Here is a 10,080-nt window from a genome sequence, read left to right on the forward strand (position 1 = left end):
AAACCATCCTCCATATAATACTAATCAGAGAAAAATATGTAAGGGATCCGAAACTTTGAAGAATGAATGTATCGGCCAAAGAGAGACATGGGCCACGATCTGCGTGGAAAATGAAAGACTCCCTAGCACTCGAAACGTAATAGCGATGTGGTCGGAAAAGAACAAGAGTTGACCGAAGGAGATCGGATACAATAGATAAAAATTAGGAACATGAGACAAGAAAGTGGAAGCAATGCCAGAACTCAGCTACGGGTCCTGTGGTCGCCAATCCACTCCCTCAAGTCAGGAGACCCTAGTGTCCCTGTTAGTCGTCCTTATGACAGGGAGGGGATACCGTGTGTGTTATTCTACCGCCCCCATCTACAGGGGGACGTTTCTATAAGAACGCAAGTTTTGTGAGAACGAGTACCCTTTACTACCTTGATTTAAACATCGATCTGAAGTCAGCGCCTGGTCAAAATTCTCTCTCCTTCATGCGTGATACGTTCGCCCTAGAATTTAACAACAACCCAGCCACTTGCACTACTAGAAGTTGTACGTGCACCGATGATGTGTTTAGTCTCGGGAGATAGTGGGTTCGTACCCCACTGTCGGCAGCCCTGAAGATGGTTTTCAGTGGCTTCCCATTTTCAAACCAGAAAAATGCTCGGTCTGTACCATAATTAAGGCCACGGCCACTTCCTTACCATTCCTAGGCCTTTCCTATCCCACCATAAGACCTATTTTTGTCGGTACGACGTAAAGCAAAAAAAAACAGTACGTTACGTATTTTTCCTGCATCTTACTGATTAGAAGTAATGTACTCAAACCTATGTCTGCACATTAATGTGTAAATTATGTTGCGTTTCATTTATCGTATATTGTCCCCGCTACACGGAAGAGCAGATAATTACGTGTATGATCTCGGACTCTCGCCTTTTAAGCCCAGAAGCATATTCGTGATGTCATAATATTGTCATAACAATATTTATTGCAGGCTGAGTGAACTTCAGCCAGGGCCATGTGCCTCTTTAAAACGGGAAAGTTCGTTTCTACGTGTTTTAGAGTTTTTGACCGGGAAATGAACCTACGTCTATCCCAGTGAAACGAACGTAGCTTTATCCCCTCAGCTAGAGAGCTCTTAACGCTTTAACTGGACTGTATATCAATGCATTGTCTGAAGTTAAAAGAAAACTTCAATACATACATTAATACAGACACTAAAACATCATAGAAAACTGGGTAATATTCAGAGCGCGAACTTGACATATTCGCAGACTGCCCTGGTTCCATGTAATTTGGCTTTAGATTTGTAGGAGGGACAGTTTGACTAGTCTACTGGTGTTTAATACTTCGCCCATCTCCGTAATGTAGAGATACGTTTTCCAGCCAACATGTTCATACATCACAAGATACATTACCGTACCATTTACAAGTTTATCTGCTTGCTTCGTGTTGTATATGGTGGCTTATATTTCACGTGCATCATCCTGCGTGTTAATTTCAGTTACGAGGGCTAATTTCCTGTATCGTATGCAACCCATAAGCGCTATCTGGTGCGCGGGTGGCCTATAAGTGTGGGCGCACAAGTCGGGGCTAGGGGAAGCAATCACACACGCACCCCTCTCATTACATTACGACATGTTTATCCTTGTCCTTTCACGTTTCAATGAATTTTATATCTAAGATTCCTAAAGTCAGCAATGCACAATTAGAGAGTCTAATAATACTCATAACTTGTTTGCTGCACTTAATAGTTATCGTGCTCTCAGAGAACTCGAAATAGACGCATAATAAATGACGTGATGTGGTGACTTTCGAGGACCATCCCTTTACTTGTTTAACAGAATTCTACGCATTACTCCCATATTAAGTTTGTGTAATAGATAATGGTTATAGTTTCGCCTGTGTTATTCGACCATGCCGACCCCGCGGTGCAGATGTAGCGTGCCTGCCTCTTACCCAGAGGTTCGATTTCCGGCTAGGTCAGGGAATTTTACCTGGATCTGAGGGTTGGTACTAGGTCACTCAGCCTACGTAGTTACAATTGAGGTGCTATCTGACAGTGAAATACCAGTCTCGGTCTAGAAATGTAGGCTAATAATATTTATTGCAAGCTGAGTGAACTTCAGCCAGGGCCATGTGCCTCTTTAAAACGGGAAAGTTCGTTTCTACGTGTTTTAGAGTTCTTGACAGGGAAATGAACCTACGCCCTTCCCAGTGAAAGGAACGTAGCTTTATCGCCTCGGCTAGGGAGCTCTTAACGCTTTAACTGGACTGTATATGAATGCATTGTCTGAAGAATAACGGCCGAGAGGACCTGTGGTGCCGACCACACGAGATGGTGGTGTGGTGATTATTGTTTTAAGAGGAACTACAACTAGGCAACCATCCTCTATATAACACTAATCAAGGCAAGGGCCACGAAGGGCGTGAAAATGAAAGATTCCCTAGGCCTCGAGTGTTGTAAAACTGTCGGGGTCGAAAATGAACAAGAGTTGACCAAGGGCGGTCCACAAAAAAGTGGAAGCAATTACAGGACTCAGCTGAGGGCCCCGTCGTCGCCAGCCCACACTCCCAAGTAAAGAGCGTCTGGGGCCCCCTTTAAACGCCTCTTACAACAGGCCGGGTATAGCGTGGATATTTTTCTACTGCCCCCACCCACACGGGGTCCGACCATACGACATCTCGTAATCAACAGGCCTTAGGGCTGGGAAGCAGTCGCTTGGTATGCCATGGCCTTTCGGGACTGTTGGGTCGCGGGATTTGGTTTGGTTATTCGCCCTTTATCGAGCCATAATCTCTCAAGGATGGGATTCATAGATCAAACAGCTGAAGTGCTGGCTTTCTGAGCTGAAATCTCTCCTGGGTGGGGGCTGTGGAGTATATCCACGGTATCCCCTGCCCACCGTAAAAGACGACTAACAGGCGTAAGCCCAGGTGCTCTGATCTCGGGAGTATTTATTGGCGATAAAGTGACTGCTAGCTGAGTCTGGCATTGCTTCCACCTTCTTGTGCTAATCTCCTCACTTACATCTTCCTCAAAAGAACTCATTTGTTCAGCTCTTATTCCGTTTCGACCGCGACGTTATTAAATCTCAGAGTATTGGAAAGTATTTAAATTCAATGCCACACGCGGGACTTCTATTTCTTTTTCCGACACCTTCATTCTTATAGTTGTCGTAGATATTTTTTCCTTATTATTGATAGAGAAAAACTGTGTTCCTGTTGTAAATTATTTAAAAAACGAAACAGTCACGTCAGCTCCACTTCTGAAGCTATTCTCAGTTCAGACCTGTGGTATATCAAGGTTTTTAAAAACGCAATTTTCATGTCAGTAGACTTCCCAGTAATTAAGAAAATTCTCGTGGGACAAAATTCCGGCACCTCGGAGTCTCTGAAAACTGTGAAAGTAATTAATGGGACGTACTGCGCCGTACCCTGACGGCTCAAATGAAATATTAAATTATACTTTGGCATAGTAAACAGTATAGACGTGGACTGCAGTCAGGCATTAGAAGAGCAGCACAGTTGAGACCGGAAGTCCAGGAGACAGAATGTCGCTGGATACTTCGCGAAGCTTGCCTGCGACCGTGGGAAACGTTCAGTTTTACCAAGAGTCAGCACAACCCAGCACGTGTAGAAATCATTAAGGCCACGATGTGTGTTCAGCCAATTAGAAAGCGAGGGTGTGGCTACTATGAATTCTGGACCGCGCAGAGTTAAAATTTCAGGATGACCAATATTGTTGTATGTGTAATGTGTTCAGCGAAAAATAGAGGTCAGTTCTGTTATTTGAGGGTTTTTCACAGGTCTGAGAGAGAGAAATATTAAGGAATAAATTACAGCAATTATCTGAGCCGTAATCTGGTTATCATGAGTGCATCTGATATAAATTTTAGTAAATTACAAAGACATTGTGTGTAACCATGGCCCTGATTGGCTGAGTATTTGAATATTCAGCGAATTCCCCAGACATAACGGCGTCTACTCAGTTACTTTAGCGCCCCACATGTTGGGAGCGTTCTCCTTACTGGGTGTGTTGTCATGAAGTGACCATCGCTCCGTACTACTTCTTTCTGTGTGTGCGGTCAAGTAGTGAGCAACAGTGTCATACAACAGTGTGCGCGGGACGCGTAATTGCTGCCGCGTGGACAGGAGTCTAACGTTGTACAGTCGTACCGACCCAAGACAGTGAATTTCTTTCTTGTGAACAGTGTTACGTGAACTGGGTGCAGTTATAATTCGCCAAGTGCGTTGTGTCACAAGTTCTTGTATTAAAGGAACATACGGTATTATCAGCTGCAGACTGTTAAGCGAGTGAGAGAGGCTCATCCGTGAATTATTTTCGGGCCGGTCGCGTTTCGCGAGAGACTATTCGTATCGAGCCGCGTGCTGCTCCTAGTGACTCTGTTTAAACCTTTAATATTTACTGTATATTGTGAACGTGTGGTTGATGTCATTTTATTCACGTTGGCCTTTAATGACAGCTGACAGACGGTTTGTTCGGTGCAACGTACACGGAGAGCGGTGAAGAAATAGTGAGGCCGCACACCGGACGCGTCAACATCTGCAACGCAACATGAAAAACGACTCGCTTGTTTGTCGCACTCGTGATGCAGACTTGTAGCCGCACACCGGAGAAGCATGTGTCTGCATCAATACGCTACGCATTATCAGCTGTTAACATGGCCTCCTCGAGTGAAGATGATGTTTTGCTGTACATGTGGTTGAAATTGCGTAACAAGAGGAAAAGAAAATGGATTCATGATTTTAATATGTCGTGTGCTCAACATGGTGCTTATACCTTAGCGCATGATTTACTAAAAGATCCGGTAAAATTCCAGTCATACTACCGAATGTACCCCGAAAGCTACACAGAACTTCTTCAGAAAATTTCTCCATTATTAAGAAAACAAGACACAAACTACAGGAAGGCTATAAGTCCTGATGAAAAGCTACTTATAACACTAAGGTAAGTTCAAAGCTTAGAATAATAATTTGTTGTTAAGATAATTAAATTATTTATTAGATGATGAACACAGCTGCGAAATTGTTCATATTGACAAAGTATATAAATAATATGTGTGCAATGTTTTGGTTTTTTCACTTATAACTTCATACCATACAGTGCTGTCTTTGTAACTACGTCTTATCAGTATGAGTGATCACGTTCTTCCTCGTTTTCTTCTGGTAAATTCTCTGCATACGAGAATGGTGAGATAGTATATGAGGAGCCCGTCTGACCACCGTAATGCAATACGGAAGTTGATGGATGGGAATGAGTATGACTACACTGAACATTCCTGGCTGATCCGTACAGCATGTCATTTAATTTTTGCTGCACAAACAACTTAAATGAGCTTTTAGCTGCAGGTGATAATTTAGCCACATCTGGTAGCAGGCTTTTGAAAAACAACTCTTCAGGGTTATTACACTCCGCTTCAGCCGTACGCTTTGTTTTCATCTGAATATATGAAGAGAAAACTTCGTCAATATCCATTTTAATGGCGCTTCTTTTTGTATCTCTTCTACGTGTTCGAGGTAGCGGCTGCATAATTTCTTGAGCACTATTCTCCTCGTCGTTTTCTTTTGTCATGGCCACTGATGATGGTTGTTCCTCTGTAGCAGATTGCTCCTCTTCATACGGATTTTCTACGTTTCCCACTTGTCTTCTTGATTTCGTAAATGGTGTCAAAAACGCCAAGTAGTCTGCAAGATAGTAGGGCTTTTTGGTTACTGCTGAACCACTGGTAGGAGCTTGCCTTAAGTATCTGGACCAACAGTTCCTACAGTTTCTCCATTTGTCTTTACAGGTGGCCACTGCAATGAGAAAATACACTTATTATTATTATTATTATTATTATTATTATTTATTTATTTATTTTATTTCATATAAAGGATGTCCTTGAGGCCAGAGCCCTATAGTAGGACTATACATACAATAGCAATACCAATGAATGCTTATTAACACATAAAAAATAAATTCACAACAAACATTTTATAACAAAAACAGTGCAGTTCAATGATATTAAATTTATAGAATGTGTGTATATGAGTGCAATTGTCAATAGTTTAATTTGGCTAAAATAATTTTTTACAAGCTTTTTAAAATTTAATTTACCACCGGGCGAGTTGGCCGTGCGCGTAGAGGCGCGGGGCTGTGAGCTTGCATCCGGGAGATAGTAGGTTCGAATCCCACTATCGGCAGCCCTGAAGATGGTTTTCCGTGGTTTCCCATTTTCACACCAGGCAAATGCTGGGGCTGTACCTTAATTAAGGCCACGGCCGCTTCCTTCCAACTCCTAGGCCTTTCCTATCCCATCGTCGCCATAAGACCTATCTGTGTCGGTGCGACGTAAAGCCCCTAACAAAAAAAATTAATTTAGCAGTAATAGTATTCATGGTCCTTTATTTCCAGGTACTTAGCTACTGGCAACAGCTTCAGATGCTTGAGCTTTCAGTTTAAAAGAGGATAAACAACAATCGGCAAAATTGTGGATGAAGTGTGTTCGGCAGTATGGACAACACTTCAACCTGAGTTTATGCCTGCACCCTCAAAGGAGTTATGGGAGAATATTTCCGAGAGATATTTGGAACTCTGGAATATGCCTAACTGCATTGGTGCCATAGACGGGAAACACGTTCGTATCCAGTGTCCGAGAAACAGTGGCTCATCCTTCTATAACTACAAGGGCTATTTTTCTATTGTTCTATTAGCTTTGGTTGATGCAGATGGACTTTTCATTGTTATAGAAGCTGGTGACTATGGCAGAAACAGTGATGGTGGCGTGTTGCGAAACTCAGCTTTAGGAAGAAACCTTCAGCAGGGCATACTGAATATACCTGATCCCAAGAGGCTACCGAAAGATGATGATCACTGTTCACCATTTCCTTATTTTTTCGTTGGTGATGAAGCTTTCCCATTACAGAAGCATATCATGAGACCCTATCCGCGAAGAGAACTTACAAATGAAAGGCGGATTTTTAATTATAGGCTTAGCAGAGCTAGAAAGAGTGTAGAATGTGGTTTTGGAATGCTTGCTTCTAAATTTAGAGTTCTCGGTACAGCTATAGCCTGCAAACCTGATAAAATAGACAACATAATACGAGCAATTTGTGTTCTGCATAACTTCATTAGACTAAAAGACGGCGTTTTTAGTGAACCGAGTGTAACAGATAAGGATGAAAATACTGACAATACGATGCGTGTGTTGCAGAGATTGCAACCCTGCAACAGAAGAGCAACAGTTGAGGCTGTTGAATTAAGAAATCACTTGTGTTCTTACTTTATGAAACCAAACGTAGCCCTTTCTTGGCAGAATAAGTACGCTATAGAATAAATATAAATATAGCTGCACTATACATTATCGGTAATTCTGGTTGCGCAAGAAATGTTTATTCTTACATAATTAAACATGTAATTACTGTACATGGACCTAATTAATAAATATGTTACTGAATGTAAGTTACTTACCATTTAAATTTAATTCTTTGGACACTGCATGCCACGCTTTATCCACCTCGTTCTTATTCGAATGTCCTGGTAGCGAATAATCATATATTATTCGATATTTCTCCACGGATTGCACTAATTTAATGTTGATTTGTTCTTCATTCATGCTGGCACTTGTGTTCACTGGCACTGCTCAGAAAAAGCAGGAACAGAACTATACGAGAAGGTGTTTGCTTAAGACATGACGCATAGAAATGGAACATGCAGTGTCTTATCGCTCGTGTCTGCAGCAGGATGCTGATGATATCATCAAGACGCAGACCGGTGTGCGGCGATTTGTGTTTTTCCATTGCTTATCATTGTGCTCCTTTCTGATGCGTCATGTCTCTGTGTCGCTGACGTGACTTGACGCGTCCGGTGTGCGGCCCGCCATACTGACCAGACTCTTGTGTGTTGCTGTTATACAGGAACTAACTTCAAGAAGATGGCATTGCCTATAGAAGAAAGAAGATTGGATCCACGTATTGAAATCATAATGACCATGGAGTAGATCCTCATAGTAGTGGGAATGTGAGCCGCTACAGATGTCCTGGTGAGCCGTATCATGCCGGCCCAAAAGAGGTATTCAGACTATTATTTGACATAATATATAAATTTTATTCATATAAATATCAGTCATATATGGAAGAGTAATGAATCCCAAGATAGCTGAGACGGGAAATCTATGGAGCCATCAAGTCGCTGGATATTGCACAACATTTCCTCGGGACAGTGAGAATAGCTTAGCGTCACCAAGCGTTGGCACAGATCGGCACGTGTACAAGATGCTGACCAAGCTAAATATTCTGTCAATGAGAACGTAAGGATATGGCAAATATGGAGTCTACATCGCGGGAAGTTATAATACCAAGTTGACCAACGTGTAGAGTTGCTTGAGTTAAATTCTGTCATTTGTCGGATTTCCACAGGTCTATAAGTGAAATATAATCAGGAATACGATATAAAAATTATAGGAAGAGATTTGATATGATTTGAACTGTGTTTTATTAATGTGTTATAATTAATATTGTGTCATTATCAACGGCAAGCATTCTGATTGGTGGTTTGTCTAGACGAGCGGGAATACCTAAGCGTCCTGAGCACCCCAAGCTCTAGAGAAAATCATTCTGATCGCGGTAGCCGAGGTGATGTGAAGTTGTTCGGTATGCTCCGAAAATTATACTTAAAAGTTGCCACGAGTATATATCAGTAACAGTATATGGTTTTAAACAGTGTTTCAGTCGTGCAGTTGGATAAAGTAACTGATGCAGAGTTAATTGCAGATCATATTATCGCAAAGTTCACTACCAATATATAGATGGTGAAAATTAACCGCAGTGTAGAAAGTACAGGAGAGACGTGCCATTGTCTCATATTTTCGTGTCGGTCGCGATTCGCGAGGAACTCTCGATTCGTACCGCGTGCCGCTCTCAGTAACTGAATACATAAACCCTTACGTGTAAAATTTGTAGTGTATTTATTTTATGTCAGTGTGTTGGCTGAGTGTGTAGCCAAGCAAGGGTTGTTCGGCACGTGCAGAATTGAGTGGTGAAGAGATATTCATCCAAAGCCTTCTGTGTTGCAGTGTTAAATAACTTTCAGCAAGAAGATGGCTTCGCCAATAAGGCAGAGATGTGAGCTGCTGCCATGTATCCAGAGAGTCGTCCAAGTTAAGATAAGACGCATGTGTTAATTATGGAATGTTATATGGGTTATGTTAAAATACTAGTGCAGTTTAGAATAGGGATTTTATTTAACGTAAAGTAAGTCTGACGGCATGTGTTTATTTCACTTTTATCTTGTTGTATATACGGATACGAGAGAAATGCATGTTCTCTAAAGTTTTATTTTGATTTATGACTAGATAATTGGGATAATGAGGGATTTGGTAGGATTGTTTGTTGTTCATTTATGCATGATAATTTAGTGTAGATTATTCCGATTTTTCCTTGTATATTAGTGCTAGGAGGATTAGATTGACAAGTTCATCCGAGTTCAAAGTTAAATACTTGCTACGTTATTTTATTTTGGTCATTTAGAGAGACAGTAATAGTTAACTGCATGACGCATGATATTTCAGAAGCTGTACGTAAGGAGATGCATAACGACGTTGAAAGAATAGGATCTTCGAATTTAGGTTGGAATCTGTTTTTGCCCAATGATTTGCTCAGGAAACGAACCGGGTCTCATAATGTAAAAGGCTGGCGTGATTTGTGAGAGATATGAGAAGTTATGATGCATGCGGAGTTATAAAGTGATTATGCAGGCCGGTTGCATGCCTGATATGTGAACGAATAATGTGCAGTGGATATGTACATGCTATTGTCTTCTCAGAGAATGTTATTATCAGAATTGACGGAATTGATTCCAGACCAATGAGTGTGATGTGTGTTAAATTGTCAAAGCATGCTAGGAAGGAATACGATTATTCGTGAGTTTCCGTGCAGCCGACGAAAGATGATGTCTCGTTGCAAGCTGATATATTGGCCGTGTTTCTTAGACGGCGCGAATGAGATGGTATTTCCGTGTTACAATCTTAGGAGACAGAATCCAAGCCTTAGTACAGTGTTGAGTTCAACATTTCCTTTCAGCTCACAGCCCACCAG

The 10,080-nt window shown here is 41.6% G+C and overlaps 1 pseudogene; it reads left to right on the forward strand.

Moving 5' to 3' along the window:
- Positions 1-4,569: 4,569 nt before the first annotated feature.
- Positions 4,570-7,322, forward strand: LOC137501543 (putative nuclease HARBI1; annotated as a pseudogene).
- Positions 7,323-10,080: the final 2,758 nt, after the last annotated feature.

The sequence above is a fragment of the Anabrus simplex genome, chromosome 7 (genome assembly GCF_040414725.1).
Source record: "Anabrus simplex isolate iqAnaSimp1 chromosome 7, ASM4041472v1, whole genome shotgun sequence".
Lineage (NCBI taxonomy): Eukaryota > Metazoa > Arthropoda > Insecta > Orthoptera > Tettigoniidae > Anabrus > Anabrus simplex.